This window comes from Melospiza melodia, chromosome 5, assembly GCF_035770615.1.
Source record: "Melospiza melodia melodia isolate bMelMel2 chromosome 5, bMelMel2.pri, whole genome shotgun sequence".
Taxonomy (NCBI): Eukaryota; Metazoa; Chordata; class Aves; order Passeriformes; family Passerellidae; genus Melospiza; species Melospiza melodia.
In genome coordinates this window covers 17,904,127-17,927,899 of record NC_086198.1, presented here as the reverse complement: position 1 = coordinate 17,927,899, position 23,773 = coordinate 17,904,127, and the positions used below count along the sequence as shown (strand labels likewise).

General features: G+C 40.3%; 1 protein-coding gene and 1 long non-coding RNA gene across 2 annotated transcripts in view; one reads left to right on the top strand and one right to left on the bottom strand.

Annotated features, from left to right (window-relative positions):
- Nucleotides 1-6,529: 6,529 nt before the first annotated feature.
- On the bottom strand, nucleotides 6,530-8,145 carry LOC134418991 (uncharacterized). The gene is made up of 2 exons (XR_010027921.1): nucleotides 7,955-8,145; nucleotides 6,530-7,734 (listed from the first exon to the last, which is right to left on the bottom strand). It is a non-coding gene; the product is annotated as an uncharacterized LOC134418991 (long non-coding RNA).
- Nucleotides 8,146-8,376: 231 nt separating this feature from the next.
- Nucleotides 8,377-23,773, top strand: part of DKK2 (dickkopf WNT signaling pathway inhibitor 2) — a 74,308-nt gene continuing 58,911 nt past the window's right edge. The window contains exon 1 of the mRNA XM_063156458.1: nucleotides 8,377-8,576. The gene's annotated coding sequence lies outside the window, so the exon portion shown is untranslated. The remainder of the gene's footprint in view (nucleotides 8,577-23,773) is intronic.

Genomic DNA, 23,773 nt, shown 5'->3' with positions numbered 1-23,773 from the left:
TTCACACAGGACAAATATCTTAGGTAGGAAAAAATTTGCACAAGTTCCTAGGAAAGAGAGGTGTTTCCCCAAACATTGACAATAAATGAAAAAAGAAAAGACATCTGGCCTTGACAGGAAACAGAAATGTCCTTGTGACACATGGAAACCTGGCTAAAGTAGGGAGTGTAAAGACTTACCACCCAGCCTGGGACATGGTCCAGGCTGCTTCCTCTCTCTCTGAGGAAAGCTGTGCAGAGCTGCAAACAGATACAATAGTTCAATGAGTTTATTTTGTTCTCATGGGCTGGTGGAATGTGTTCTGGCTCCTCTAGACCATTTGGGTTCCTGAGTGCTCTGGGACAATTGAGACAGGCTAAGGCAGAGGGAGCATTGCCTGGAATTGATGAGTTGCAGTATATGATTTTATTCAGATGATTGAGACTGGAAAAACCCCAACATTCAGAGAAAGTGCCTACTTTCTGGGTAGGCCCTGCCTTCCCATTTGGAGAATATCTCAGCTGGCCTGAAGGAATTGCTTGTGTTTCCTCCCTCAGTAGTCGTGGTCTTTTGCAATATTTTCCTGTGTGATGTTGACTAAGGGGAATAAATGGCGTGTGTTCAATTGTTGTATTTGTTTCTCTCTGAGACATCCCAGAAGACAATGCTGGACTCCTCTTTCCTCTCTTCTTATTTTGTTACCTGGTTCTGTCTTGTTACAAGCAGGCTGACTACAGTAGGTGATGAACTGTGCAAAGTATCTGGTTATCTTTGTTGAGATATGCTGGTGCTGGAGTAATTTTTGCAGCTTCCTAACTGATGTACTTCTCGGTTCAGAATGGAAATTGGAGCAGGATGTTCTCAGATCTCAGGTTAAAATTGTAGCTGTGCTATGCAGTTTTTTACTTTTTTTTTTTCTTCTGGAAATAAAGATAACACAACCAGTGAGGCCACAGACATTTGGTGTTATCAACAACATCTTGAAACAAAGTTGCAAGAAATACAATATATTCTGGTGGTTTTATTTATTTCTTTTTTGTTCAAATGGCTGAGGGCTTTAAACACATGATGCTGAATGAGACTTCAGAGTATTTACTTATTTGATATGGAATGTTTTTAAATTGTTAGGCTCAGGACAGTGAGCTGTAGCTTGAGACTATGATGAAACTCATAAATGTGAGCTCCCTTTTCACAAATAGGATAACCAAATAGCAAACCAGAATGTGCTTTGAGTGATAAGAGTCTTTAGTGATCTTCAATTTTCATTCACTTTAGGTGGAATTATTTACTTTCTTGATTACTGAATCAGCTAGTAGTTAAATTTATGACCTTTCCTAAATAGTTTTCAAAAATTTATTGCAAATGGAGCTGATAACAATCAAAAAACCTCAACAGCCTGTATCAAGGAAAAAAAACCCCTGTAGTGTAACAATTATTACAAAGTTTAGCAAAATAAAATGGTGAGAAACTCAAATTTTACAGAACATAAAGGGATCTCTATGCCATGGAAATGTGTATAGGTTTGAGGTGTGGATTTTCTGGAACACATTTTCATAAAACCAATAACATGGTCAAGTGGTTTTACTTTTATGGTTTCCTGGGGCTACTTCTAGTTTATAGAGATTGGGTCAGGGAATATTCCAAGTTTTTTATTTTTATTATTCACACTTTACACTGTGCTTTAGATTAAACTACCCCTTGCCAGTTTTGGAAGACATTGTCTTTACTTTCTTGATGCTTCCTCATATTATTATTCTATTAGATACCATGGTGAGTTCAATTTTTGAGAATAATAACCTGCAAACACAGCATTTTCTTTTTCTTAGTCTGGCCTCCTGTTTAAATGAACATTCAGTAGCTTTTTACTCTTTTTTTTTTTAGCATAGTTGAATCATAGTGCTTATTAATTGTGGCTTCTGATTTCAAAGTAAAAGCTCTTTAGCTACAGAGGCTACCTTTGAATCCTTGAACTGGCAAGCACAGCACTTGCCCAGTTTTAATCACATCAGCTGGATTTCAGCCAAATCTCTTTGAGCTTAGAGTTCCTGTGTTTAAGCATCTCAGTTGTGATTCCAGGATCAACTTCATATGGTCCAGAATATTCTTGCATTTAAGTACCTTCTAGTTCTGGTTGAAAGGGATCATTTGGACCTTCTGTCACTTCAGCTGGTTGTCTGAGAGTATGAGGCTCCTGGCTCTGCTAATGCAATGAAAATAGGCACGTTGCACAGCTGCGGTTCATATAGAAGGATGCTGCATTGCCAATACTTTTACAGGATGTTTTTTGAACTTCTTGTTAGTCTAAGCTTCTCTCTCTTTTCCTGTGCTCCTGCGGTTGGATATTAATATATATTAAAATTTAGGATTACTCTAAAAGTTATTTTTGAATGCAATGTGAATAAATATTGCTTAGAGGAGACTTGGTATTCTCATGCCTTTGGTATTACTACTTTATCTATCTTGACTTGAAAAAAAAAATAAGGGGGAAGGAAGAAAGGTTCCTCTGACCCTGAAATTCCAGATGCCTGAGATTAAAAGAAAGAACTGGGTTATCCCATAATCTATGCTGGCACTATAGCTGCTAAGTAATTTGATGTGAATGCTGTGGAAATGATGATGTATGCCATCAATTGCTGTGAACACAGCTGTGTTTCATCAATCTCTGTTTCCCATGAGACAAAGAACTATCAATGACTTTTACACACTTGATGTCAGCATTGGGTAGGTCTGAAGTTCAATTACTTTATGGAGTTTTGTATTAGCTGTTTTTTGGTCCCCACACCTCTTATGATTTTTATTCAGTAGCAAGTGAGCTATAGCTAACAAAGAGAAATCTCATAAAAAGCCCAACTGCTTTCTTCATAGGAACTGAGATAGAAAGTGACAATATCCCACTTTTTTGAGCAACTGGCTTTTCTGTCATTCATCAAATGACAGTCGGATCAGTTCTCTTCCTGACTGACAAGGTTTCCCACGCCTGGGGTGTTCAGCCATTGCACCATTCTAGACTAAGTTTTGCTTGGCTATGGGCTGCCACTTGTCTAATTTTTTTCCTCTCACCGCTTCTTTCTTCTTCTTCTTCTTCTTTCTTATCCTAAGAGGTGTTTCTTTATCTCCATCTCTTTTTATCTTGACACCATATTAAATTAATTTCCAGTAATTTTCTTTTCCCCAGAGAAAATTCTCCTAATCCTCACCTCAAACTGTGGGGAGAAGTCCCTTCATGCTGCAGCTCATTTGACAGCCAATAGTCCCTGTGACAAAGTTCTCATAGTGCTGCTCTAAATGGACAGAAAAATCCTAAAGGAGGTGGTTCTGAGGTTGCTACATTTTGTGTTTGTTACAGACCCAAAAAAGGAATTTTGATTTACTGTGATTGAATTCAGTCATGACATGGGGCATAAAGCTTGATTCCAATTGTTGGAAGGCCCTGGATGCAATTCTACCTCCCTGCCACATTTCAGGTTTTATGCAGGAGCTGCTGCCAGGTTATACTAACACACAATGTCCTATGGAGTGTTCCAGTGGAACCCTGGTTATCTAGATCAGGCAGGGATTTATCCTTGCTGGATGATTTAAAGCATTTAATATATTGTATATATTGCTTTATTGTGCACCAGCTCTGTTTATCAGCTTCTCATACACAAAGAAATAAAACTCTCATGCACTTCTCCTAACACCTTTGCAATGCACATCAGGAATATAACATGATTTCAACTCAACTCAAACGTGGCCTTCCAGTGTTTTATTTACATCTACCTATTGGAGCCAAAGTCAGGTATGTTCATTTACACCTCATCATATTTTGGCTTCGTATTAGACTGCATAAAAAATGTGAAATCTCCACAGGTAAGAGAAAAGGAGAAAACTCTGCATGTTAGGCGTTTCCCCCCAGTTTTAATGCTGAAGATTTTTACTTGCAGATGTTTATTCAGGAAAAAAAAAATAATACTTTGACAATATTGAGACATTTTTAACGTTAGTGCAAGTGGAAAAAATCTCAGTTCAGCTATCTTGGTAAAAATTTCTAATATTAATACTCCTGTTTATAGCAGAATGACATTTTTTTCAGCCTTGTTTTTTTGATCACTTCTGCCTTAATGTCTCTCCCCCTCTTAGTCCAGAAGTGCCTCATTTTGCCTACTATTTAGGTGAAGAGTGCTCTTTATTTATAAGCACGCTGGATATTGGGCTGCATTGTTAGAATGTTAGAATATTCTGGTGCAAACCTGATACACAGTACTGGTGGGATGATGCAAACTGATGGGATGATGTGTGCAAACACTGACAATCCATTACTAGATTCAAAACTGAGCTAAGTAAGTGTTGTCACGTAGGTGACTCCACAAAGCACATCTTACTTGACAGTTGTGATGCTTTGGCACATTTGGTGAAATGTGTGAGGTTAGAGGTGGATTTTTTAGTTCCCACATCACATTTTGCAGCAGGAATTAGACTTGGAAAAAGGTAGAAAAGGCAGTAAATAATATTTCGGGTTCCATTTTTAAGTATTGCTGGGCCTTGGTCCAAATACTAGGTATAACTTAACCAAGGTCTTTTTTAATATGTCCCTCAAAAATAATTTCTACTGCATGTCTTTTGCTAGAGCAGAGATACATGTCTCCCCAAGTAAGCCCAGAAAGAGACATAGAAATCTCTATAATATACTAGGATTTGACTTGCAAGGAGAAGTGAGTTATTAAAAGAAATAGAAGAAAAATGAAAGAAAACCTATGCCTTTAATGAACAGAATAAAGGAGAAAGAGAAGGTTGATTTAATCTATTGATTTGCTGTGAAGTACAAGAACAGATGTTTTCTGTTAGGTCCCTGGATAAAATTCAGTAGGCGCCACTAATACTTAGGGACTGGTGACTCCTGATAAGATTGAAAATTGATGTCTGCTCTATTGTAACCAAATGGAGATGGCAGGTTAGGCTGCTTTAGGTGACTCATTTCAGAGTACTTGAATACAAAAAAAAAAAAAAAAAAAAATCTCATTTTCCTAGGCTGAGACACAGATGAGAAATGTTTTGCCAAGAGTTTCCAGCTCCAAAGATGTCAGCCATGAAGAGTTTAATCCTTACAGTAGGCAGTGGAGCACATAAAGCTCCTTTGTTGTAGGTCTGAATCCCCTTGGTTGAAAAAGCTACAAAAATGGTAGATTATCTTTATTTGCCTGATTTCTGTTTGTCAATCACCTCTTTGAATGTCTAATCCAATAATTATCTACAGAGGTGCTCAGGGAGATGTGATTACACTGTAGAGGTGTTGGAAGCAAGTCCATTTCAACATTGGCCCAGTTTATCTGACTGCCTCTCCTTCGACAGATCCAAACATTAAACAGATCACATTTAATGGAAGTTCAAAGGCTTTCCCAAAAGGTTCAGAATTCTCTGTGATCAAGGAAAGAAAAAAAAAAAAGTTTCTCGTTTGCCTTCTTGGAAACCACTCAAAGCAATGTAATTCTGGAATTTAGATTGTCCCATAGTGCCTTTTGAGAGACCTGTGCAAAGATTGCTGAGGTCAGTGTGTAGATGTTCCTAGGTGTCTGGTCAGCTTTCAGGCAAGGAGAGCAGAAAATCCATGCAGAACAGCCCGTGAATGCAAAAAAAGTGCACATGTGGTGTGTGTGTGTGTGTTACATACGTGTGTGTATATATGTCAGGCAAAGGATTTGAATTCTTGCTTTCAGTATGAAATCCACCTCAGAAATGGCAGTACTAGGCAGGATCTTTCTGCAAAGGGACTGGAATCTATTCTTCACACTTCTCTTACAAGGAAGACTAGAAGGCCTTCCTCCTCAGCCTTCCTGAGATTTTTGGGCTTTTATGTATTTAAATACATTCACATGCACACCCTCTCATATTTGCTCTCATGCATTGCTGCTTTTTCTTAAAGGTATTGTAAGCTGCATAGAGAAGTATTTAAAATAACAGAAAAACAGGTTTGAAATCTGTGTTTTCCTGATGAAGTGACTTCTAAGAATGTGCTTGGACTTTTTTAGTTTTGCTGTTTAGTTGTTTTGCAGTAGCAGATGCCCTGAAATGGCAGACAATTTAGATTTTGGTATCACACACAGAAAGTGGCTGTGGCCACTGTGGGACTACCCTGCAAGATGTGGGGTGTAAAACGTGGTACTTGGACTCCACCTGGGGCAGATTAGTTCCTACTTGTGGGCGAAATTTGTAGAGAAGACAGAAAACTTATAAAGAGCTCTAAGGCCCTTAATGAGAGACTTATGTAGCATAAAATGACGTACGCTTTAAAAGACTTGAAGAAAGCAAGGAAGAATTTGAGAAAAAGCATGGCATAGTTTTGATGTGATGTCTTAGGTATGAGCTAGTCAATACTGTTTATAAATCTCCCCCTTTTAATGCATCAGGTCAAAAATTATATTGACCTCTAAACATTGCTAACTAGTTGAAATGAGTCTCAAATATAATCCAGCTGATGTGTAATAGGCATTACAGGCTTGGAATGAAGTCAGATGAATAGAAACATAATTTAACTTTCCAAGTTTCTTTTATTTTTAAAGTATTATAAATGTCTGATTATAATAGATCCTGTACAGAGTGGCTTACTTTCAGCTGTTAGGCAGATCCACATCTCTAAAGAGGGTTTCCTGAGAGTCATCGAGAGCTGGGCAATGTTCCCTGTTCTTCTTGAGAGAGCTATAGGAGTTTTAGCTGCTGTATGATCAACTTTACTTAGAGAATGACATCTGTAACCTCCTACAATTCTAACAGTGGTCTTGTGTCAGTATAAGACATAATCCCATGCTCAAATTCAAGCCATTCAGTTCTCCTGTTGCAGTCAATAAAATTAGTAAAGAAAAAAGGAATTGTTCACATGCTCAGTACTAAAATACAAAGTATTTTTAAATTGTGAAGGACAAAAAGGTTAAAATCATCTAGTCAGGTTGTTTGCACAATTCAGCTTGCAGATCGTCAATCTGTGTTTTGTATGGTTCTTCAGGATCTGTGTGGGATCATAGAAAATGTATTTTTGAAGAATATCCAATGCTGAATTGAAGGCTTCAAGTGACAGTCAGTGATTGTGTATTGGCTGGCTAAATGGTTTACCTTCACTCTGAAAAAATACACTTCTGAGTTCTAACCTGAATTTTTACAGTTTCAGCTGCTGAATCTTGTATTTTATCTGGTTCCAATAGCCCTTATCCTCTTCTGCTCAAATAGACATGCAAGAACATCAACGTATTCCTCTCTAACCTTCCTTTTGAAGAAAGTAAGTGAGCTGAATTGTGAAACCTTGAATAGTTGTTGTACTTCTTTTGTTAGCCTGTTCCAATATTGTTCCATTTCAAATGTGTTTGGTAACTTATAAATTGAGAGCAATGTGCCTCGTCTGGAGGGAGAACTTTGTGATGAGCAGCAATGCCTGAAGCAATGCTCAGAAGCGTGAGCAGCTTGGTTCAGATAAGGACATAGAACTGCAGGCTGGTAAACAAACCTCGTTCCAAATTCCTCATGCTAATTCCAATATGTGCTATCTGTCTAGACTCTGCACGAGAACAGCTCCCTGATGTTGCAGCAGAGATGCAGGAGACGATATGGAAATGGGGAACAAAAATAGGTGGGAATGACAGCAGTTGTGCCCACAAATCTTGTGCTTCTTCCTAACAAGGAGAGTTGGTCCTTTTGTGCAGGGCTTGAGTCCTTTTGACACCCATGTTCAGCATCAGCGTGTGAGACCACATCACGTCTCGCAAGGCTGGGTGCTCTGCTGGCAGCGAGCTGAAACAGAAACAGAGCTCTTCTAAGCACTAGCTGGAAACTCACTGAAAAGGCACATCCTGATCTGTGAGCATTCCCTTACAGCCGAAATCTGTGTCAACAACATAGCTTTATACTGGTGATAGAGAATCAGTCAAACCACTTGTCTTTGGTCTAGGACAAACTGCAGCACTATCGAGCTTCTGGCGTCCAGTTTCACATACGCAGAAGCTCTGCCCACCTGTTCTATCTTTAATGTTTGTCCCCTGGAGTTCAGGCCAACCATCCACATCAGATTTGCTCTAGGAACTTGCTGAACTGACTCAAGTTTCTCGCCGGGAATAACAGATACATTATCGCGAGCGTCTTGGAAGGATCGATTCAATGGCCAGAACCGGAGGCTTGCCCAGCTTCCCGCTGGGTATCCATTCCCGCTGCTGCCGCTCCCTCTGAAGGGTTCCCGGCGTTCCCGGCGTTCCCGGTGTTCCCGGTGTTCCCGGCGTTCCCGGCGTTCCCGGTGTTCCCGGCGTTCCCGGCGTTCCCGGTGTTCCCGGTGTTCCCGGCGCTCCCGGGGCCGGGAGGCAGCGCTGTCATTCCCGCGGCCGCCAGCAGGTGGCGCTGCTCACTGCGCGCAGTGGCGGCCCCGGGCCGGCCGAGCCTTCCCGGCCTGCGCTCCCGCCGGGACCAGCCGGGATGTGCGGGACCCACAGCCGTGACCTCCCTCTGCCCTAAAAGCAAAGCTGGAGAGCTACGTTCTTGTCAAATGGAATCAGGGGGAGCCGCCGGTGTTGTCAGGGTCCCCAGGGGTGTGGGGACAATCAGGGAAGGTGTCCATGCTGATTCCTTGGATATGAGCAATCAAGGTAATCTCTTCTCGCTGGTGGCCGGCGGCAGGACCCGAGGGAATGGCCTGAAGTTGTGTCGGGGCAGTTCGTGCTGGATGTCAGGACAAGGTTCTTCTCGCAGAGGTGTTTGGGCGCTGGAGCAGCTCCGCAGGGAAGGGGCCGCAGCACGGCCTGGCAGGGCCCGAGCAGTTCCAGGCGATGCTCGCAGGCACGGGCGGTGACTCGGCCGTGTGCCGTGCAGGGCCAGGAGCTGAATTCGGTGATCCTTGTGGGTCCCCTCCAGCTCACCTTGTTCTGTAATCCAGACCCAGTGAGGGACATGGAAGAGCTGCAAGGAAGCCTCGCAGTCCTGGAAGTGCCACAGCTCAAACAAAACTCCCGTATAGTCCTATATAATCCATTCCTATTTAAAGAACTAAAACCTAACAAAATAAAATAAAACGTCATAGATTATTGGGAATTTGATTTGATGTTAGGAAAAGACTCTTCATCCAGAGGTTTGTTAGGCACCGGAATAGGCTTCCCAGGGCTGTGGTCCCAGCAGCAAGGCTGGCAGAGCTCAGGAGGTGTTTGAACAAAGCTCTCAGGTAAGGGATGTGCCTCTTGGGGTGTCCTGTGCTGGACCAGGGGTTGGACTCGATGACCCTTGTAGTTCTCTTCCAGCACAGGTTATTCTATGATTCTATGAGTGAAGAATGAGGAAATTAGGGATTATATCCTCATAAGATTGAGGTGTTGCTTTCTTTGAGCGATGTAAAATTGTAAATTTAGTGTTCAAATAAGTGTTTATAGGGAAAAAAAAAATATAAGTGTAGCAACCGTGAATTACTTTTAGCATATTCACTTGGAAGTTATGTGTGTGCATGTGGTTCTGCTGCCTCAGGTATGGCAACACAGACATAGAATTTTAATTTGTGATATAGAGTTAACAGGCAAACTTTGGACTTTTACATTTCCTTTATTTCTTGGTTGAAAAATTATTTGTATACAGTGTACAAAAAATCATAGGATTGTTTCAGCAAAATCTTTGCTCTTGCAATCTTTTTATTAATAAAATGTAATTTGTGATGACTTGTATGTCTAATCAAGAAAGAGTGACTTAGCCATGGAGATGGTTAGCTTACTATTTGTTTTATAAAAATACATTACTATATGGTTTTCTTTGGGATGTAGCAGAAACCTATTTCTATTGAGAAGAAAAACACATTTTACATTTGAATTATAGTAACCTGTGGGCACTCATTTTTCTTGAAGGTTTTAATCCATTATTTTAACCCTTGTTCCATTTCCCTGTATTTTGGGAGACATCTTCCATGCAAACTTAGATACAAAATTGTACAGCTTCTTTGCAAATAAGCCTCAGGCCTCGAAAAAGCCCCAAACCAACAAAAAACCAAAAACCCAAAACAAAACCAAAAAATTCAACAAAACAAAGAAAACCCACCCCAAACAATAACCAGTGTCTTTTTGGCTAATGTTCCTGGAATATATTTTGGTAATGTTACTGGAAGTAACACAGATTAAAAAAATTGGGGTATAGTCACATTGTTGCAGCATGAAACCAACAAAGAAGGGATTTTCTTCTTCCTTATTCTCCCTGTAGGCTAATAATATGAAATGTGCAAAGTCCCAGCTCAGGCTAGGTGCCTCTGCAACAAGTTACTCTCATCAGCTGGGGTGAAAAAGTAAAATTACAAAGCAGTGGCTGCAGCCATATGGGGGCGTTATCAAGCAGGAATTTCGCACAGGTGCTCTCTCTCTTGCTGTCCTTCAGAACAGGTGTCCACAGGGCCAAGCTTTCAAGGTCAGCTTGAAATTCCTGTTCATTGATTTAGAGGTCTGGCTGAAGGGCATATTGAATATTTGTCTTACAGTCTCTTTTGAGGGCAAAGTGGACAGACACAGTTTCAAAAGGCATAAATACTTTTCAAGTTACAAATCAACTGTAATTATCCAGAGACTCTTATGCAAGGAGCATCCTTAGATATGATTTGAGTTTTCTAATATGAACAAACACAACATTTTCTTTAAGATGCTTAATCCATTTAGTGAAATTTAATTAGAAAAAAGGGAGACCCTATTATTCTGATACATTTTTTTTTTTATCACTGATTGTGATGGATTAAAACTGGGAATTACTGGCTATCTCAGAAGCCATTTATTTGCATTACTGCTCTCAGTAAACAAGATGGTACATTTCTTTTGAATGTGTACTTTAAATTCGTTTCAGCTCCTACTTGGAAGAGGAATATTTTTAACTGACCTTTTTTGTTTGCTTATTTCTCTTACTGATTTGTGAGGCTTTGATTGAAGACTTCCATCTCTTGCTTTTTGCTTTAGCAGTGGTTATTCACGTTTGTATGTGATGAATTCAGCGGTCACTCCACAGGAGGGTATTAAGTAAAATACTTAGTGTCTTTCCCAGAGACCAGGTTCTCTGCAGGGAAAAGCACCACGAGAACAAGAATTAGAATGAATTTTGGTCCTGGTGGAGATTTGTAAAAGATGCCTTCTGCAGGCAGTCTGGCCACTGGGAAGGGGCTCTCCATGCAAGGCTGCAGGCAGCTACAGGGGTCGGTCTCTGATCTGTGCTGGCTGATGACTACCTTCGTCATGCTGAGCTGAGGCTGCTGAGCAAAGTTTATGTTTTTATTCTCTTTGGTAGCTACTGCACAGAGCTTTGAAGTATCACAGCTTGAAACACCACAGAGCTTTTCTCTGCCAGCCCAGATTACTTATGGGAAAGGGATCAAATAAAACTGATTAGCAGTTAGCAATGCTGACATCATCAGTAGTGCCCTTTCAATTCCTCCATCAGCTTTGACTCTCTTTTGTTTTACTATTTGGAAATGGCATTAAATGCTGATGAGGCAGTGTATATTTCAGGTTTCCAAAGTCCTTTAAGTCACTTTTAGACAATCAAATCTTTTTTGGAGTACAGGTACCTGACATTACCTGCTCATGATATGGTGCCTGATCACATCCAGGAAGCTATTTCAGTACTGCTGCATTCCTGCTCTGGTTGGACAAAATGCAGTTTATCTTTTATTTCCTGCCCATAATGGGATTGTTAAGTGAGTTTTTAGAGCTTTAGGAGACTTTGTGCATCTGAACAGAATCTTAATTGTTGGTGTGTTCTTCTTCAAAGTGAAGGGTGTCATGGCTTTAAGATTCTGAATCTAAATCTCATGGAAGCTGAGGTAATAGAGGTTCAGTGATTTGGGTCCTCTTTCAGGTTCTCACCTCTAGTTTGTTCTTAATCAAAGTTGTGTTTCTTGCACAGGAGAGAAGTGGCTGATGATTACAGAAAATTTAAAGAAAAAGACTGAGGAGGGAGACAAATATCATTCATGACTCTTTATCCATAGTTAGGGTGATGTCTGCAGATGTCTGTTAGTGTGCATTGTTTGCTAAATCCATTCCATTTCCTAATCTTGTGCCACCATGCACAAGTTTGCAGTGGAGTTAGTGTGCAGCAATGCTGAGACTATCTGCTCAAAAACCATTTATCACCCTGCCTCTCACAGATGCCTCTGCTTTCACTTGAAACATATTTTGAGCTGCACAAGCCCTGGATTTTTTTAAGATCTGAGATGAAAATGGATGAAAACACATTAGCATGAAACAGATTCTCTAGCCCTTTTGTCAATTTTTTATCAAGTGTCAGCTATCAATTTAAGAAATTATGGGGCTTGAATGTAAAATTATGTCTTTGGATTATTTCTGCCTAATTTTCTGAAAGAGTAGCACTATTTCTTGGAAATTAACAGAAGGATAAATGCTCATTGTATTTCTTAGATCATACCACATCTGATTGGCTGCTCTAAGCACATCACTGGAAGACTGTAGGAGAATAAATTTAGTCCAGGTTCATTCACATTGTATCTTCAGTTTAGGACTTCAAGGTTTCATTTAGCTTGCTCCTCCTCAGCCATACTTTTGATTGTGAAGAATATTTTTCTTTGCATCTATAAAACTGACTTTGGTTGGTGATTTCTCTAAGAACTGTTACACTACCGCCTATGGCAGTGTCTTAGTAGAAAGAGAACTTCAATTAAAATATGCTATTTAAATGCCTTTGTTAAGATAATAAGACAACTTTATTAAAAATTATTTGTCATCTGAGGATGACTATAATCAAGATGACAAACAGCATGAAAAAAGAAGATTTTTTTTGGAACTAAATGCAAATTTTATCTGCAACTAGTTTTGAATACTTTGGGAATATGTTGCTTCAGAAATCACCTCATTCTTTTGGTGGAGTGACTGTGCTTTTTAGGTATGCCTGAAAAGACCAAAAGCCATTCTGGATGTAGAGAGCAGGAGTGCAGAGATCATCACACCCATCAGCACCAGGTTCTTCTTGTTTTATGTTACAGCTATGTAATGTTTAAATAAAAATGAATTAAGTGTTAAGTAGAAAGTCTTCCTGCCCTAGTGTGAATAACAACATACTCCTGGCATGACAATATAGCAGTCATTAGCTCTGTGCTGGAGATGATCTCATAGTTGGTTTAATCAAAAATCTAATCTATGCTGTTGAGAGGGCCATAGCTTGGGAAATTCAATCTTTTATCGTTTTGCCAAGAACTTTCCTTGGTGTCCTTTGGGTCACATTGGAAGGCTCATTTTGTTGTGCTAGGGTTTTCTGAGTGAGAAATCACACAGCGTTTTTGTTGTGGGGCCTCAGAAGGCTTTTCTCACACAGGCTGGGATGCATTAGGGAAATGAGTAAACTAGGGTCATATCATACATGCCTAGTCTATCCACTGCTGTCTGTGTGTTTTGATAGATGAGATGAAAATTGTATTTATTTGCATTGAATACTATTAGTTTTCTCTAAAGAGTTAAAAAATCCTCATTAGATTTTTTTTTTTTAAATAATGGTAAACCACTTAGGAATCTACAAAGTCAAAAGCTTGCTTGTAAAATTTTCTAGTTCCTTAACTCAAGTGCTTGTAAGTTGCAAATGCTGTTGTTTTCATAACAACTGCTGTTAATGAGCAGGCTTTTCCAATCAGTTTTGAATGAAATATTGAAACATGAAAGATAAACTGTAGTTACATCGGTTTTAATTTTCTGTTCCCTGAATTTTTTAAGAGGCAGATTATATTCTGTTAGGAAAAGGCTGTTACTGCAGTCTAGAAGAAACTCCTTTGAGAAGGGAAAGATGCCTGAGGTGTTTGATGTGGGAGCCTCTGTGATACTGTGTTACCTGGAAATAAGGATGGAAAATCACTGAGATTCACCTGAGAGGCAGGAAAGGAAGAATCCTGACCACTGCCAGATGCAGTCTTGGGTGTCATAGAAAACCCCCTCATTTGAATCCAAATCCTGTTTGCATTGTGTTCAATAGCAAAATTCCAGCATAACAACAGATTTGGAAGGGGCCTTATCAGAGTCTTATTTCATAGCCTGTGATAATGAATCATCTTCCTTAAACCAGCTTTCATGCATTTCTGTGTGATATCAAACCTACTCATATAACTATGAAACAGCAAAGAGATATTTATTGTGCAAAGGCTAATGTAAGGCAACTGTAAAAGTAATCTGCCTGAAATGTTTTATTTTGCTGGGCTGTGCAGTTCAGTTTGGTGTTTCAGGAGTCACACAGCAATCCTGCAGATTCTTGGCTTCCCTGAGGAGTGTGATGGCAAATCCTTGCACTGCTCTGCTCTCATTGCAGTGGCTGGGCCTGTGTCCAATACTTGATAAGCAAGTTATCCCACAGAGTGATACAAAACTTCTTTTGATTTAATGCAAGAGGACATTTTTCTGTCAGTCAGTAGAAGTTAAAGGTCCACAGGTTCTGGATCCAAGCAGACACTTAGGGGTTCTTTTATCTCTGAGCATGCAGCCTGGGCAAGTCACAGACTCTCACAGCCCCATTGATATCACTGGGATTCAGCACTGGTGCATATCTCCAAGGTTTATTGGTGCTTTCAGGAGGTGTAAATTAAAACCAGCCGTTCAAACAAGATATTCTCAATTCCACTTTCATGAGCCACACCTTGTCTTTATCCCCTGTGTGTGTTTCTTCCTATGTGTTGCCTGTATCTCCTGATATGATGAACTGTAATTCACTTTGAGAGACTTGGGAGTATAATTTCTTCTCTTGGGCATACTATTTCCCCTGAATGCCATGCTAGGAATGTATTAATATCTCTTTTATATGCCAGAGGAATGTGGAATATGCATCCTGGCAGTGTGTTTGGAGCCCAAGGGAGGGCAAGTGAGGAGAGAGGCTGGGCTGATGGAAACGCTGTTCCCTGCGGGAGGTAGGAGTGGTGGAATTTGCTGTGCCACGCTTTCATACTGAGCCTCTTCTCTGTTTTGCCAGTGGCATCCCCACACAATGTTATATCAGCTGTTCCCAGCCCTTCACCAACACCACCCTCTTTTGTGTGACCTTGGGTCACCCCTGGGCTAAATACAAGGAACCGGGTGATGCAGTTTCTTTCTGAGCTTACAGGACATAATAACAAGTGTGAAAACAAGGAGGCAAGAAGGACAACACAGATCTGGTTCATGCCTCTTTCTTTCTTTAATTTTAGCTGTCATTTATGCATTCACGTTTGTGTTGCTCTGGTATTGCTTGAAGCCCCATGGGTTGTTACAAGTTCTCACTAATTAAGGCGATGATATATTTTCCTGGCAATTTTTTTAAGCTCCTTGCTTTGTGTGTCTGACTGAGGGTAGACTTTATCAGCTGTATGCTCTTTCATGTGCTTTCTATTTCTGCTAAATAAAAAAGCACCTTTTCCACTCTTTAGTCACAACCCTGGATGGATGTTGTTTTTGGTTTTTTTTTAACAGGAGTATTTCTCAACATTATCAGCATTGTTATGAAAACTAGTTGTTGTCTTCATTGTTCTTGTAGCCCTTTTCCACTCAGAGCACTTATTTTGTTGTCTTCATTGTCCTTGTAGCCCTTTTCCACTCAGAGCACTTATTTAGTTCACTTAATAAAGTTATAAATCAAGCCATTAAGCCATTAGTAAAAATACTGGAAATATCAAACTGAGGACAGGTTCCTTGGCTGCATCTACACACACACACACACACACACACAGAAAATCATGTTTGTACATATTTCTAGTGAGTGAGCCACCAACAAGAGCTCCTTGAATAAAGTGCTTCCTCTAGTCTGTCTCCCCTGCTGGCCTATGAAAATGTCAAGGAAGATAGTATTGAAAGACTTGCTCTGCTAAAACTCTATGGCATCTACTGCATCTCCACTGGGCATGTATCCTGTTACAGGAGAGAAGATTGGTTTATGTTACATGGATTCATGTCTGATAAATCTATATCTGTAAAATACTAACATTTACATTTAGTAGGATTGCACCCTTCCTTTTTCAAGCAAAAAGCTTAAGCCTTCTGCTTCAGACTTCTGTCTCATAGCAGTTCTTTTAGGTCTGAGTGCTAGCTTTTCATTCCTGTTCAAGTATTGTGATGAGGTAATATTCTACCTTTCATGTTTCTGGGTTGTGATGTTTGTTTGTTTGTTAATTTGTTTTGGTAGGAATTGAATTTATCATGTTAAATTTAAAGCTATACTTGTGATACTTAAACTTGCTGGAGAGTATCCCTGTGATTTTTTGAGTGCTTTTATCAGTAATAATCAGTAATAATTCAGAGGCTGAATCCTGTGATAACAAAGGCATAATCCCTCTGGGGTCCTTGGGAATTTTCTCTTCAAAAATGACCATGCAATTACTGCCAGGATTTCTGTCTTCAGACAGTAGCTGAATGGGCTTTTGGACAGAGTACTATTCTGGTTGCCAATCCCAAGTTTCTCTCCCCACCCAAGTCAGAGAACTGTGTGCAATTACTGCTCCATAAAGGGCTTAGCCAGCTGTGGGATGCTGAACACTCAAAAATCCCATTAATTTGAGAGGGAATTGTTGATCATGCCCTTTCTCTGGATGAGGCTGTATATGTTTCTAACTAGATTGCTCCAGAGACCTGGCAGTGAGTCTGGAGGGCATTTTCCTAGGCTGTTACTCAAATATCTGCTTGCAAATATGCAAAATATTCCCAAAGGACAAAATGTTGTTGGTAACATGACACACCCTCCCACCACCCCAGAGAATAATGTCTATTAAATCCTTTTTAATTAGTTGTGGTATTATAGATCCTGAGCAGTGCATATTCACAAAACAGTTGTGAAGCCACTGTCCTGTCCCATTTCTCCCTAAGAGGCCTTTGTTGCTCTTGGTCCTATTCCGTGGCTCACCAGTGCTATTCAAGTCATTATTTAGGCTTTTCAAAACCTGCCCTCAGGCCCTCAGCTTCTTTGAACATGCCTCAGCTTTTCCAGCCTCTGAGTCCTTTCTTCATACTCTGTACCATGGAAGACTGTTGTGAAACACATTTTCTGCATTCTTACCCCTTCAAGGGCTTCCATATTGAAATGTTCTCCAGACCACTGTATTTGAGGATAAAGCTCCAAAGTTCTGAAAGCTCTGATTTTATAGACTTGAGGGGAAAACCGAATAGGACCTTAAAGGGGATAATCTGTAGAGTTTTTTGAACAGCAGCCTTTTGGAATGGTTTTGTAAAAAATAAGGTTTTTAGTTCAATATTTGTTTTAAGTGAAGAGTAGTCCTCTTGCAACAATTGCAATAACTCAGTGACAAATAGTCAGTTTCCAATGTCATCTTATTTTGGGCTGTTAGAAAAATACATTGAAGATATTTTTTCTGGAAAACTGACATTCTGAGCAGCTTCTGCTTACTTGATTAGCCCTAGTATTGAGGTGTTGGGAAGAGTGAGAAGAGGAGAGTGGCATTTTAGCCAAGAAAAAAGTTGGATAGCTGAAACTTTAAAAAATTTTAGTGGGAAAGGAGTTGAGGCAATGGATGGTTAGAAGGAAGAGCTTGCAATTTGACTTTTGTCAGCAACAGGAGGTTGAAATGTGTGGGGGCTATCTTCAGCTGGAATGCTTGTGAGAAAGACAAGGATTTAGCTTAATTTGAACAAAGAATTGGGGACTGAGTTAGCTCTTCAGTAGTAAAATTAAAGTACATTTCATGTTTATACGTAGTGTTTATTTTCTTCTTGACATTTCCCTCCCTTCACAAAACAAAATTAAATACACTGGATGAAAGCAGAATTTACCTTAAATTTGATTTGATGGATTTTTCTGAATGAAAAGCATGTAGGTTGCTGCTCCCTTCCTCTATATATGTAGCAGTACAGGATGCATGAGTATAAATGTCAGGCAGCTGGGAGCTGTTTGTTTTTGGAGAACTGGAAGCTCTTTGAAAACTGCAGGAGGAGATATGTTTCTGAAGTTTTATTTCATTGTTTAGCTTTCTGTCATCCAGAAGTGCAGTGTTTACTTAAACGTTATACAAGCTCAGTGTTGTAAATTAACAAGTACTGTTGTAAATTAGGAGTCTTGGCTTTAAACTGCTGGACTCAATGTTATAATTGAAAACATCTCTACAAACACTCAGCTGTTGAGTCCAACTTTATAGAAATACCTTGATTTCAGAATATGACATTCACAAGCAGGTCTGAAATGTTACGCTGAACTAAACCTGAGGTGTACTTGAGGTGTACATTTGAATTTTTTATCAAATGACATCTGCCATTCAAATCTGAGAAACCCATGCAATCTAGGGTTTGATTCTCTCTTCCTGTGGCAGAACTCCTGTATGGCTCCTGTGTGTGTTATTGATAAACACAGCCCCTAGCATTAGATTTTAATTTATATGGTTTAAAGACTGTCTTTTCTTTCTGAAGGAAAGTTTGTCACATTGACATTCATGTTTCATGTAAATTTCTTCATCATGCTGCATGTAAACACAGTCACATTGAGAGATGGAAGCTCAGAGCAAGACAGAGGAAAATGTTGGAGGTAAGGTAGCTCTAACCCTAAATAAGAGTTAACCAGTCCCAGAGAGGTGTGTTTTGCAGTAGAAATGTGATGGAACAGAAGGAGTACAAACAAGTCAGGACATTAACACTGTTTCAGAGAGGACACTGCAGGAAGAATCAAATAGGTAAGAAAAGACAAAGCAAAGCTGGGAATGTCTTAAGTAGAAAAAACTTCAGTGTGCATTCTTCATACTGTGATCTCTGTTCTGACTTCCCTTTAAAAAATAATGTATATATTTTATCCATATATGGTGGAACTATTTATTTAAGAGGGTAGCAGAGTGTGAACAATGGGAGTGGAAATGATTGAGCAGTGACAGGATAAACATTTACCATACAGAGATTTTACTTCCAAATAGGCTGTGTGCTTTCTGTTAAAGAAAAAAAAAAAAGAGAGATTTCACACAATCGCAGAATTGTTACGAAGGGATCTCTGGGTATCATCTAGTCTAACCCCTGCCAAGGCACCTAGAGCAGGTGACACGGGAACATGACCAGGTGAGTTTTGAATGTCTCCAGAGAGAGATCCAACCTCCCTGGGCAGCCTGTTCCAGTGCTCTGGCATCCTGAATGTAAAGGAGCTTGTCTCACATTGAGGTGAAATTCCTTGCATTTTGGTTTATGGCCACTTATCTTTGTCCTTTCACTGTGAACCACTGAAAAGAATGTGGCACTATGACACCATCCTCTTGGCTTCTGCCTTTGATGAGGCAGATTGATGAGATCCCCTTTCAGTCTTCTCTTCTGCAGATCCCAAGTCTGGGTCCCAAAAAAGCCCCAGCTCCCACAGTCTCTCCTCATAAGAGAGATGTTTCAGACCCCACATCCCTTTGTGGCTCTCTGCTGGATTCGCTCCAGGATCTCCCTGCCTCTCTTGTACCCAGGAGCCCAGAGCTGGACACAGCAGTCCAGATGTGCCTCGCCAGGGCTGAGTAAAGGGAAGGATCACTTCCCCTGACCTGCTGGCCACACTCTTCCTGATGCACCCCAGGACACCATCAGCCCTCCTGGCCACAACGGCACTGCTGGCTCATTTCAAGTGAGGTATGTGAGAGGTTTCTTTAAGTGAAGCTGCTTCAGTGATGGTTTTCCTTTACTCAGGTATTAAACATGAGGCATCACATGAAACCTAGGATGTTTCAGAGAGTAAAAACCAGTCTTACTTGTTTCCCGCCCCATGATGGTAGAGTGTGGTGCTTTCAGGTTACTGAGTTTTGGGGAGTGATTGTAGCAAGGGAACATGTCATGTGTTGCTTTGTTTGGTTAAAATGATGGCTCAGGCATTTTACCTCAAATTCCTCAAGGGATGAACTCCCACAGCTGTGTACATCCCTACATAAGCTCTGGGCAAAATTGCTGGTATTGCAAGTGTTGCAATTTCTCAAATCATGAGACAAATACTCACTTTTAGTTGCTTTCCTGATATTTGAAATAACAGAGGCAGCTGCTGCCCTGTTTTTCTTTTTGTGTGTTAAAACCCCTCCAGTTTACCTACATGCAGGCTGGACCATGCCATGTGGTGTCCCTGCTGGTATTGTTCCTTGCTGTGAGAAAAGATGGTTTGTTCTCCAGCTGTCTCCTGCTTCCCTCACTACAGCAGCACTCAGCTTCCATCCTATACCTTGGAGCAGGATGTGGCTGAGGCCAAAAACCACCAAGGGTGATTTTGCAGCTTGGAATTTCCCCGTGGCTGTTGTGTCCATCTTCTAAGTATAGCAGCAGAAAAACATTCAATTCAGCAATTGCTTTTGTTAAGAGCTGTAACTCAGCTTTGTGTCATTGCAATGATGTACCATGATTTGATGGAGCACCAGGCCCGTCAGAGCTCACAAAGAATTTGGACAAGAAATGTCAAAATTTTTAGAAACATGTCGTGACTTTTGGGGCTGTGCTGTGCAGTGTTGGATTCTATGATTGTGAGTCCATCTCTGATTCTATGATAACTGCTCACTTTGTTGGCTTTTGCTGAGAGGTTTTTAGGGTTTTTGTGTCTCATGTATCTTCAGGAGACTAAAACACTCTGTGTGAGTTGCCATGCACAATTTTTTGGTTTTTCATGGCAAATAAAATGCTTGCTAGACCTTAAGTGCCTCTGTTAGGATGAAGTTACATGGGAAGTTACAAGGCATTATTTACATGACTTCCTCATGTGAATGAATGTATTGGTAACTTTATTCCAATAACAAATAAAGTCAAGACCTCTCAAGTGTTAGCCATAAACATAAAACCAGACTCTTTTATATGATGTTGCAGAGGTGTCAGAATTAAATTCTTGCAATTCAAAAGGGAAAACATTTTAAACCATAGTAGAAGAAACCTACACCATTTTTTCAAGCCTCTGTTTAAGTATGCTTCTTACTAAAAGAGGTTATATAATTCTTGGCCTCATTAGAAGTCTAGTTAAGCAATTTTAATTTAGCAGCCAAGTGAAAAAAACGAATTAGTGGGCTTTCTGTTGGCAAACTGTAGCACTCAGGTATGGTCAGTTCTGGCACACCAGTCTAACACACCTTAAGAAATGCATTTAAGCCTTTTTTTTTTTTTTTTTTTTTTTTTTTTTTTTTTGTCTGTACATCCAGCTATAGGTGGCAGCTGACATAGCAAAGCATGTACTCAGGTGGAGTCAAAATTGCTGCCAGGGTGAGGAACCATCATCTCTCAAAGCTAGAGCTACAAATTTTCATCTTGAGTTTTTCCTTAGCAGTGATAAACATCTTCACAGCACTCCCAGCTCTGCTTTCAGTGGTATTCATGGGATTTGATTTATCAATGGTAACAAGCATTAGTGTGGTTGAGAGCCTGTGATCACAGCCAGCCTTCCCTGTACCACCATTGCTTGGCCTTCTGACTGCAGCAGTTTCTTCTGCTCCCATGCTGGCCCCCAGTGCTGCTGATGCTGCTGTCATGTGGCAGAGCAAGTGACATTATTGGCCAGCCCTGGCCTAAAATACTCCTTTTTCTGCTTTAATTTGTGTAAGATTAATTTTGTAAACATTTTTGTTTGTGTAAAATTGTTTTCGTTTCCTGATTTTTCTCATGCTCCTGTGGAAAACTGAACCAGCTCAGCTGAAAGATGGCATGGGAAGAAGGGAGTATGAGGAAGGAGTTGCCTTAACTGGCCCTGAGGCTAAAAATCAAAAATCTGGGACTGGAGCTTCAGTGTATAGGTCTATAGCATGGTGGCTTAGCTGACAAAGCCAATTTCCTTGTTCCTGCTGTGCCCCACCAGCATTCTGAGACTCACCCTATCTCACGTGCCACCTGAGCTATTTTCCTGGAGTTAGTCATTACTAACCTTGCTGCTGTGCTTGTGGACTTCAGTACAGAGCATACATGAAATTGGTCTGCATTCCTTTGAGTCTTTATGTGTGAATTCTTTGTCTTCAATGAGAATTTTCTAAATACTGGTATTGAAGGGGAGAAGTACTAGAGCTCTCTGGATGTTATGTGTCTGGTGATCATCCTTCTAGCTTTGATTGTTTTACATATCATTGATTTTATGTAAGAAACTACCAACCAAATGCATGCTTTGTGTGCACTGAAGAGAGCAGCAGACTGGGCCTCAGCCATTGCTGCATGGAGCCCTCTGGGAATTCATTTACCCTGTAATGCAAATTTGCACTCTTTTGCCTGCAGCCTGTGCCTTGCTTGTAATTCAGGACTAAATATTGACCTTCTTAATTTCCTCTCTTTGTCACACTTTGTTTATGGTTCAGAAGCAGCACATGGGGGGTGAAGAAGCACGCATTTTTTCCTCCATGTATTAGCCATTGGGTCTAGATCAAGAAATATGTGATCAATGTTTATTGAACATGATCAATTGCAGGCAAGTAAGTTCACATCACTTCCACTAACATTTTTCCATTTAAGCTCTGATTTCTCCCTCTTGTGACTTCAAAATGGGAATTTATCACAATCTGCTAGCATTTGGACATTTCTGATGTTACAGACAGAGATTTGTGGGTGTCCAGGGCCTAGAGGATCTCAAGCCAGACCGGCAGATTGCAGATCTGCTAATGTAAACTTTGGGGACTGTTTTTACAAAAAGAAACACTAATTTCAATGAAAGCTGACTCTACTTTCAGGGTTACAGGCTGAAATGTGTGCTTGGACTGAGCTGTGTAACAAGCAGAGCATGTGGAAACTCCCATTGAATAAGCCAGAGTAAAGGACCAGGGAGACCTCTGCTCCAGTGCCTTGATTGTTTTTTAAGAACCTGAATCATATTATGCCTGGTGATTTGTTAAATTTGCATTCAAATTTGAGTTCAAAGCTGAAACTGTGGCCAGCCTAAAGTCACCTGAAGTTTTGCCTTTGACTTCAAAGGGCCACACTTTTTATCCAGTTCTACAGTTGCTGAGTATTTGAAGGAACTCTTTTACAGCTCCTCTGCACAGACAGGTCTATTTGATGTACAGCTCTCCACCATGGCAGCAAAATCTTTTCTCTATGAGGTTTCTGTGCTCCTCTCACTTATTCCTTCTCCTGAAGTTATAAATCTCTGTTTAGGGCAGCGAAATCCTTCTCTGCAACAGCTGGTACTGATTTCAAGGATGCTTCAGGTAAAGAAAAAACGTCAGCAGAGCAATATAATTCCTGTTGGCAGGCATCTTCCCCTAGATATTAAAAAAAGAGAAATTGATCTTTTCTCTCTGTCATGCTTGTTTGTTAGAAGAAAAAGCATGCAAGAAATATCACCTGCATCCCCAAAGCAGTGACGAAAGACACTTGCCATCATCCTCCGTCCTGTCCCTCTGAGAAATGTAGGACAGGTAGGAGAACTGCAGAAAATGGTGGTGTGAAGGGATGCAGGACTTCCCTAGGGAGTCATAGGGTAGGTCTCTTTTCATGTGGGTTTTAAAAGTTACCTAAAGTAACTTGGAACAATGCTGTCCCACTGCAGTTCTCATGGCTGAAATACTGAACTATGCAAATAGGCAGGATACTTAATAATTTTCCTTCTTCCTTCCTCCCCTCCCCAGAACTGTTACGGGGGCCCTGGCTGTTCTCTTAGCTCAAATAATGTTTGACAGTTCAGAAACAAGACAAAAGACAACCTTCTTTCTTTTTTTTTTTCTTTTTTTGCTTTGTTTTTTTTAATCCAGATAATTTAATACAATAAAGGAGCAAAGACATCAAAGCAAGGAAACTGTATACATTGTACAAAGCATTGGGAATCTGTTCTCTTTTCAAAATTTTGACATGTGCTACGTACTGCGGTTACAGCTATTAAGAAAATACAGACATCTTTCCATGCAGTCCTCTTGCCATTTAAAACAATAATGTGAAATCTGTTTTGATGCTGCCCAGAGACACACTCAGAGCTT